This window comes from Pongo pygmaeus, chromosome 5 (genome assembly GCF_028885625.2).
Source record: "Pongo pygmaeus isolate AG05252 chromosome 5, NHGRI_mPonPyg2-v2.0_pri, whole genome shotgun sequence".
Classification (NCBI taxonomy): Eukaryota; Metazoa; Chordata; class Mammalia; order Primates; family Hominidae; genus Pongo; species Pongo pygmaeus.
The window spans coordinates 168,406,786-168,416,356 of NC_072378.2; the positions used below are offsets into that span (position 1 = coordinate 168,406,786).

Below are 9,571 nucleotides of genomic sequence, written 5' to 3' on the forward strand. Positions count from 1 at the left end.
CCACCCACACAGAGAAGAAAGGTCTTGAGAGGGGTGTTTGGTAGGGCCTCTCTGACCACAGCATCCTCAGAGCCCCTGAACTAGAGCTGGCCCAGGAAGGACCAAACCAGAAATCTACTTTTTCTTCTTTGTTGTTTCTTTATTTAATATTAATTGCAAACAAATTTGTAATTACAAGCATACTAAAAAATATTTTATTAAGAGGCACATACACACTTTGCAGCTTCCAGGTGTCTGAGTTTATTGGTTCCATTTTTCAAAAGGCCATCACACGACACTGGAGAGAAGCCCCCAGCTGCCGAGCAGCAGTAGGAGGAGGGCGAGGCCACGGGACAGCATGTGGGAGGCGCCAGCCACAGAGAACACACACACGTCTGACGACTCGAGCAGCACCAAGTGCACGTCCTTAAAGAACGGAGGTGCAGATCCTGGCAGGGCGAGCTCAGGGTTGGTTAGTTCAGGAGCTCTGCGCATCTCAGGCAGCCAGGCCTCTGGGTTGAGAGACACTGCAACGGTCCCACCATCACATTCAGATCTGACTATGGCCAGTGGAAGAGGAAGAGATGTGTCCTCTTGGGCTCTTTTCTTAGGGACTAGTAAACATTGCTCGGGCCCTTTCTACCCACGTCCCCCCAAATATCAATGCCAGAATTGGGCCACACAAGCCTCCTGTGCTGGTGCCTGCGGCTGGCGGAGACAGACACGCACCACAGCAGGTGAGCACCATGAGACTGGAGTTAAAATGAAAACACCTTTCTTCTAGAAGCATGAAGGAAACATTTCAAATGATGAAGCTTTGTGCTGCTGATGGTGAGTGAAACAGAACTCTCCATCCATGGGATGTGGGCACAGGACACAGCCCCAGCTTCCTAGAAGGCAGCTGGATGGGTACAGGACGGGGACGCTGCTACCTGCCTTCGGCCCAGGACCTCCATCTCTAAGAATACATCTTAAGGAAAGAAGTAAAGTGCATATGAGCAAAAATATTATGTACTGATATGTTCATTGCATTAATATTTTAAAAATTCAAATATCCAAAATTGGAAAGCTTATACAAATTTTGACCTATACAAAGAACCCAATATTTACATGCTATTACACTGATATTTAAGAAGAGTGTTCATTAAAATGTAAAACAAACTTTTACCATTAAATGAAAAAAATTACATACCGTATAATGTCTACACTTGAAAAAGGAGTATATAGAAAAATAAAAGCACCCCTGCCAAGTGTTAATAATAGTTTTCTCTGCAGGGTAGGCTTCAGGGTGATTTTCTGTATTTACACATTTTTAGCCTTCTAAATACTCTATAGTGAGAGCGTCTGTAGTTGCTATTGTTTCCATTTTCAGTTATCTATTGCCTCAGTGGTAACCACAAGAAACAACCACAAACCTCTGTGCATGTAACCACCACCACTGGCGCCTGCTCACCGTCGAGGTGGTGTTGGGGCAGGGCTGCGATCTGAGCTGGGGAGGAGGAGAATGAATATATCTGCTCAGCCGGCCCGGCTGGGTGGCTTCACTGAGCTTTGCCGAGCCCCCTCCCACGCCAGCTGGGCACCACAGAGACTCTCAGGGCCCCAGGCAGATGCTCGTGACAGTACAGGGCTTCGTGGGAACTGCAAGAGCTCACGGCGTCTTAGGCCTCGGCTGGGCAAGGCCCCCTTCCTACTGGCCAAAGCAAGTCAGAGGCCGCCCGGCCTCCAGGGGTGGGGAAGGAGCCCCTGTTGATGAGAGGAGCTGCGGTTCGTTGCAGCGACGGGACAGCAGGATGAGGACCTGCAGCCAGCTTTACTTCAGTCCACGATTGAGACCCGGCTGCTGTTCTCAACAGCTGTTCCCACCATGGCCTGAACACCCAGATATTTGCTGCCTCGGTTTCCATGGCCAGTAGGGGTAGTCACGTGGCCAGCTCTGGCCAGTGAGACCAAGGGTAAGTCCAAAGGGGTGAGATTCTGGGAATCACTCTTCCTTCATGATTTAAAAAAACAACAACAAAAGAAAAAAAAAAGGAGGGAGAGGAAGAAGCACACAAGACACCCCCAGCCCCCACCACAGAAGCCTCCCTGCGCCCGGCCTTCCCATGTGACCCCGTGAGGGGGGCCATAAGGCCCAGATGCAGTGAACACACACCTGAAGAAGCCAGGAGAACAGCCCCGAAGTGTCTCCTCCAGGGTTTTAGGGAAGAAATCAATGCCCACAGTTGAAGCCACGGTGAGCATGCCTCAGTGACTGGATTCCCTGTGCCTCTCAAGACATAGCACAGCCTGCATGTCTATCCAGGAAAGGCGCAACTAAAGAAGAAAGCATTTAAGCGAGAAACAGATAAGTCAAAAGTCTTACAAAAATGAGAAGGCTCTAAATGATTACAGCATAACACAGAAGCTGCTTGGCAGTTTAGAATTTCACTCCCAGACAAAACTATAGTCAGCTGAAGGGTATGACCTGGCTGACATGTTGTCCTGATTATTTCATGCTCTAAGTTTGCAGAAAGTGACTGTACCTCACCCAGACATCTTACACGGACTCCCTGGTCCGTGGAGTTTCCCGTGAAGACACAGGCGGCCTGGCATCAGGGGCACACCAAGAAAGTCGGCAGCAGGGAAGGGGGCTTCGTGTCTTTCTCTCATTGGAAAAAAGGAGCAAAACAACTGTCTGAAACTGAAATGAACACGGTGCCTTAAGGTCACTTTATTGTCAAGTAGAAAATGGTCTCAAGAATTGCAAAGGGAAAGGAAGGTAGGATTTGCTGAGAGGAGTGTCACATCAAGAAACCCAGTCATCCAGGGAAAGTCGGCACTTCCCGAATTCCCACGTAATCAGTCACTGAAGAGATGGCATGATGAGCAAACTCTGGTCTATCCGAGGCCTGGGAAGCTGGCTCAGAAGCAGCAGCTAGAGAAACACACGTATGACAGCTGTGGCATTTTGCTAAATATGTTGTCATGATGCCCCATGGCAAGAAGGAAAGAGCTTAGCGTGTGATGGGGAGAGTGGAAGACACCCCACAATGCTCAGGGGGGAGGCTGAGCCTCTGCAGCCAGGTAGACCTCTTGACGAGGCAGGGCCAAGCCTCAGCTGCTTACGTCCAGACAAAGCAGGAGGAGGGTGCCTGTGTTGGCCTTGGCCAAATGAGCATGTTTTATCTGAAACAGAATCCATAGGGTGGAGTTGCTTGACACTGGCCTCCTTCATGAATACCCTCCAGGCGAGAGGCTGCATCTGGGCTGGCCCAGGCAGTGAGCCCAGCGAGGCAGCAGGAGCGCCAGTAGGACTCAGCGTCGATCTCCCGGATTCAGAAATGACCAAGAATCGTGAAACATCTACGTATTCACCAAGGACGCAAACAAGGCTGCAGTCATCTCAAGGAAGCTCCTGGAAATCTTCCTGCAGCCTAGAAAAATGTTATCTGAAGCACTGCAGGAAGATCCTGGGGCCAAGACAGGATTCCCGCTCCACTGAGACCCCAGCCCTGCAGGCTCCCATCCACACCCGCCCTAGGCTGCCCTGGACCTATGGCGGGCCCAGGCACACCCCACAGCCACAGGCACCCCACAGCATGGCGCCGCATCCAGGGAGTGCCTTCCTAGGCCAACATCCTTGGGTGACACCTGTTGAATTTCGTTTTGATTCTTTCCTTTCAGGGTAATAACTTGTATACCTTTTTCTTGGCACATTTCTGTAGCCCAGGTCCAGGAATAGATTAAGCATGAGAGCGTATGGCATCTGCTCAGCAGCCTGTGTATAGCTTATACATTTTCTGCTGTCCCACAGGAACCGTGTGCACCTCTGCAGGATGCAGACCCACAGGGGTGGGGACAGCAGGAAGAGCAAGAGAGGCACAGAAGAGAAGGCCAGTGGAGGCCCTCCAAGCCGTCCCGAGACAGTCTCCATTGTCGCGTTCAGGCTGGGAAGGGAAGGGCAGTGGACAAGGAAGGGGTCCTGGGACAAGCAGCTGCAGGGGAGGAAGGAAAGGATGCAAAGCTTCCAGCAGAGTTGCTCAGTAGGGGAAAGACGTCTTTCCTCACCCATCCTAGGTTCACGGCTGAAGCTTCTATCACAAAAGACAGATGGACAAGAGGAAAGTGCACATTTTACTTAATCTAAGTTTTATGTGACACAGGAGCCTTCATAAGGAAACGCCAACCCAAAGAAACAGGCGAGCCTGAGTGTGTTTCACGGGAGGTTTGGTGAGAATGGGACAGTGGAGGGAAAGAACAGAAGGAAGCGGTGTGATCTACTGGCAGCAAAGCGGGGGGACCTGGCAGGCCTGTGTGGCCCTTCAGCTCCTGAGCGAAGGACGCTCCACTCCACATGACGGGGTGGCCACTTCTCACAGGCAGGGTTCCTAGACCAGCTTCCCGGGAGGGCCAGAGAGTCCTGCTTTTATGACCTAAGTCAGGAGAGGAGGAAGGAAGGTGAGTGTGGCTTCCTGCTTCTGCACTTTTCTCAAATTCCTTCAGCTGAAAATATCAGGGGGTGAACCTCATCACCCATCACACCCCCCAGCCTATGAACCAGCTGGCATCATCCATCACACCCCACAGCCTATGAACCAGCCTGGCATTACCCATCACACCCCACAGCCTATGAACCAGCTGGCATCACCCATCACACCCCACAGCCTATGAACCAGCCTGGCATCACCCATCACACCCCACAGCCTATGAACCAGCCTGGCATCACCCATCACACCCCACAGCCTGTGAACCAGCCTGGCATCACCCATCACACCCCACAGCCTGACATCACCCATCACACCCCACAGCCTGTGAACCAGCCTGGCATTTGCCGGACAGCACGACTCAGATGCCAAGGTGGCCGGTCCCCATTTATGTGGAGAGATGGCTCTAATAGGAACGGGTGGGCAGGTGCCCCTGGGGGCAGCCCTGGCTCCTGACAAATGTCCATCGGGGGGGGCGGCTCTTGAGTCCAGGGTGCCAACACAGAGCTAGACACAGAGCTAAGTCCTTGATATTCGTCATCCTGATCCAAAGCTCTCCCACCTCCAAATAACCTCTCAGACGCACTTGTGAAGGCCCTGGGGAGACGGGAGGAGTTATTTTTAAAAAGAAAAGGAAAAAGAGAACCGGGAACATTGAGGGCAATGTCATCATCAAAGACGTTCTCTGGGGCTCCAGCGAGCCACGCTGGCCTCGTTGTACAGGTGTCACATGGTGACTTCAGGCTCTTAAATATTCTGCCTTCTCTCATGGAAGCTTATCACAGAGAGAGCGCGGGCGAGCCATTACCTCCTCCTAATTTCCATCACATCTTGGCACCTTCCATGCAGCTGGAGTTATCTCTGTGATGCACGCTTTTTATGAATAATCAGAGTCATCGGGAAGCAAGTGCTCGCCAGGGGACAGATGCAAACAAGTTTCCATCCCTTCTCCCTTTCACACACGGATGGCAACCCCAGTTCCTTTGCCGGGTCTTTCCTGGTGGGTTTTGCAGTCACGCAGCCTGTGCCATAGCATGTGTGCCCACAGACCCCGCACCCCCCGGAGAGAGCCTAGCAGAGCTGTCTTAATGATGCTGAGAGCCAGCTCCTTCTCCGTGTTTCAAGGAAAAGTTCCCAAAGAGATCTTGCCAAGGAAATGAAGCCTCACTACCTGGAATTTGCATAAAACGAAGGAAGAAACATAGAATTCTAGAAAGTTGGTTGGAAATGTAAGTATAATGACAGGTTTCAGGGGAGTTAGGGATCGTTCTGAACTTTTATAATTCTCAATATGATGGCATTATTATATACTGGGGAAAAAATCAATGTGACAAAACCAGAATTAAACAGAAATGTCACATGTTGATGTGCAAATTGGATAATGTGCACAAACAAGTCATGTCATTAGAATTTCTCAATAAAGAGTAGAAAGCTAAGTCCAATGAATGTTTTTTAATAATTATTTCAAATTCTAGTAAGTGATGGCCTGTCCCTCTGGGTCACCGAAGTATGGTCTATTAATAGAAGTTCACAAAAAAGTGAGGAAGTGAAGAGTAATGATATCAGAAGTAATGATCTGAATATTTCATTTGTATGTTTTGCAGTTGAGGGTTGCTGTGGCATAGGAGAACAGGCCGGGCATTTAAGGGGAAAAGAAGAATTTGGCTCCAGACTGGCTTCTCAAACAAGCCGTGTAATTACCCTAAGCCTGTGTGCTCCTGTGCATGTGGAGACGAAGCTGGCCGGGAGAGGAGCTGAATGACATGTGGGGGGTGGTGGGGCTCCTCTTTCCCTCCTTGGGGGTTGACTGCAGCTGAGGTGACTGAACAAAGTTCTTTATTTTTCTTGTAACCCACTATTTATAAAGCTTTCCACTTCTGGCTATTTTCCGAGCCCAGGTAGCTACTTAATTTATGCACCAGACATAATCTGGAACTGGATTTTCATTTCAGGTAACCCTGGCAGGCACATTGCCACCATCATTCAGGCTGGTAGCATCCCCACCAGAGGGGTAAGAGACCGAGTCATGGAGCGTTTGCACGAGTGGTGGACTCAGGATGGGACCCCAAGCCTTTTGCTTCTAAATCCACAGCTTGTTTCCATGAGAATTCACTTACTGAACTTGCACTGATGTGTTTGTTCACTGCATATGTGTAGTCTACTAGGTGCTGGGCACAGTTGTGAACTGAAGAGAATCAAAACCCTTCCTTCGTGGAATTTGCACTCCAAGAGAAACAGATAAGGAGCAGGAAATAGGAACACAGTGTAGTGTGTGAACAGTGACAATAAAGCCGGCGGAGGCACCAGGGAGAGCTGCAATTTGAAATGAAGTGGCCAGAGTGGGCCTCACCAGAAGCCGCAGCTGAGCAGGGGCGCTGAGCAGACATGTACTTCCAGGAGGACCCTTCTAGGCAGGGGGAGGTGAGAATGGAGAGATGGGGCCTGGGGAACTGCCTGTTATTCTGAAAGAGAGAGTAAGCCATTGTGGGTATCCCCTTCCTGAGAATAAGCAGAGGTTAAGCAAGGAGACTGAGAAACAGAAGCCCGTTGCGTAATGGAGGGGGAATGAGGGTGGCTGGGACTGGCGGGGAAGTTGGAGCAGCAGCGGGCTCTGGGTCTGAACTCTGAAAGTGGAGACAGAACTTTCTGACAGGCTGGATGTGAGCATGGAGAAGGAAAGGGGCCAGGGTGGCTCCCAGGTTGGAAGTTCCTCCCCTGGACAGGCTGGGATAGGGAGGCTGCAGGTGGCGCGGGCTGGGTGAGGGTCCTCGGTGGGTGCCAGCAGAGCCGTCCCTCTCCCATGGACCCGCTGCCTGCTGGCTTCTGCCCGCCCCGCCTCATCCACCCCCAGCACTCAGTGCTCTCCTTGCCTCAGAGCCGGCCTGATTCTGCCAGGCCCGGTGCACTGCCAGGGCTCGGATGTGGATGGCACGTGGCACGGGCTGGGTGGACAGGGAACACCTGTGAGCCCTCCCATCATGGAGGCTGAGATGGGGTTCGGAAGACAGGTCTGGAAAAGAGAGGCATCAAGCTCATCAATGCATAAAGGGGTTTAAACCCACAAGCCTGGACATGACCACCAGGAAGGGAAAAGCAAGGCCCCGAGGACTGACGCCTGGACCACGGCCACTGCGAGAGGTCGAAGGACCCAAAGGGGCAGCAGAGGAGGCAGAGGTGGGCGCGCACGTTGGGAGGCAGCAAGAGCCCTGGAGGGTGGGGCACAGGAAGCCACACAGGCGGGGGTTGGAAGCAGGCTCGCCAGGCACTGGCTTCCACTTCAGCCCACGGCGTCCTGGGCTATACTCTTACTACTTACCCAAGTCCAGGCAGCAGGACCCCTCCCATACGAGCTACGTGAAGCAGGTGACTACTTACAGATAGGCATTGAGGAACCGCAGGAGCCCAGGGCTCATAGCCAGGCAGTCCCCCAGGCTCAGGGAAGTGGCCAGGGCAGAGAGGTCTCACCTGAATGTGCTCTATTTGCACTGTGGCTGAGGACCCCAGAAAGCATCCCGCCCCGGGTTTTATACCTGGGCATTCCAGGACTCACTGGGGTAAAGCGGGCAAGGCCATCCTGGTTTTGGAAGGGCTGGAACAGAGCAAGGCTATTGCAGCCAGCCCCTCCCATCTCAGGACCATGAATTCCCAGCATATTCTGCAGTGACTCGGGGGAGCACAATGAGAGGTAGAGAGGGCTGGGTCTGTCTGAGGCCATGCAGGAGTCTCCAGGGGCAGAGACCTGTGTGTCAGAGGCTGGTGGAAGTCACCTGGGAGGAAGCCTAGGAATTGAGCATTGTGGAAATGACATTTACATTTTACATTATATTTAAAACACACTAAGGGTCCTTCTCCAAATAAAGCCAGACCACAGAAACATCCTGTAAAACCTAATAAAACTCAACAATAAGCAATCAGTGAAAACCAGTTTTAAAACACTATAGTAACATCCAAAAAAGAAAGACTAGCTTCATGTCATCATCTTTTAAAAGTGAAGTCCAGGAAGAAAAAGTATGGAAATCAACAACAGCCTCCTGTCCCTGAGAAACAGAACCTTGGGGAAGAGGGTAAGCAGACAGCATTCTGAGCTTTTTCATGAATAAACCTAAATTCGAAAAGAAACAACCGGTCAGCAGTTGAAGGAGAGTCTCTGGGGTTAAAGCCCTCACCTACCTCTTACCTCCAAGGAGCCCCAGAGACGAGCAGGAGGGGGAGCTGGAGAGGAAAACGAGACGACCGACTGACTGCAGTTGTCCAGGGCGGAATATTCTATAGCAGCAAACACATTAGGATGGAGGGAAGGAATTGGAAAGAGAACAAGACCCCTGCAGGCTCAGGGATCCTCAGGACATCCAGGGGCAACTCCCCCCAACCCCATCCCCCTCTTTCTCTGCTTCCACGGGGATGGGAGGAGCCCACACAGGGGTCCTTGTCTCTGGCAGAGAACAAACTCCTTCCTAAATCGGGGCAAGAAGTGGAAACCCAAGGGCATCGCCTGCAGAACAGGCTGTGCCCTGAGCTTGCAAGAGTTCCTCCACCGTCCCAGACTACTAACAAAATTGCACAAAGACGAGAGCTTCCCGCTGTACCTTCAAGCCCCACCAGAGCAGGGAGGACGTAGAACCCATCAGTCCCAGGGAAGTTTCACATTCTGTTTAGGCAAAGAGAAGACTCACAGGGCTTCCCACGTGGAGTGAGCTGTAAAAGAAGGAAGGCAGGAAGGGAGGGAGGGCGGCTAGAAGAGAGAAAGGCAGGCAGACAGGCACAGGAGTATCTAGACATAGTACAGCTGAGAAGAAAAAAAAAGAGAGGGAAATTGCATGCAAAATACAAAGATTAAACCTACTGTTGCAGCATATTGCAAGAAATTTTAAAAAGCTTCCAATAATAAATAATGTGAAAGTTAGCTAAAAATAAAGAGAGTAAGAAGTCACTGAGAAAAGAATTCAAAAATAAAATGAGACAACTGGAATAAAATGCAAACAAAAATTGAAGAGATACAGAAACAAATTGAGGCTACTAATTCTTCGTTAGATAAATAATACCTATATCAGAAACCACAAGGAGCCAGATAAACACAACTAAATCCTGACTGGGTACATGCAGAAAGGGCTTATTGATATTCACAG

The 9,571-nt window shown here is 50.9% G+C and overlaps 2 long non-coding RNA genes across 2 annotated transcripts; both read right to left on the bottom strand.

The window, feature by feature from the left end:
- Window positions 1-303: 303 nt before the first annotated feature.
- On the bottom strand, window positions 304-3,804 carry LOC129039265 (uncharacterized). The gene is made up of 4 exons (XR_008503300.2): window positions 2,505-3,804; window positions 2,135-2,295; window positions 1,395-1,468; window positions 304-949 (listed from the first exon to the last, which is right to left on the bottom strand). It is a non-coding gene; the product is annotated as an uncharacterized LOC129039265 (long non-coding RNA).
- Window positions 3,805-7,315: 3,511 nt separating this feature from the next.
- LOC134739670 (uncharacterized) lies at window positions 7,316-9,223 on the bottom strand. Its single transcript, XR_010126539.1, has 3 exons — window positions 9,032-9,223; window positions 8,616-8,711; window positions 7,316-7,455 (listed from the first exon to the last, which is right to left on the bottom strand). It is a non-coding gene; the product is annotated as an uncharacterized LOC134739670 (long non-coding RNA).
- Window positions 9,224-9,571: the final 348 nt, after the last annotated feature.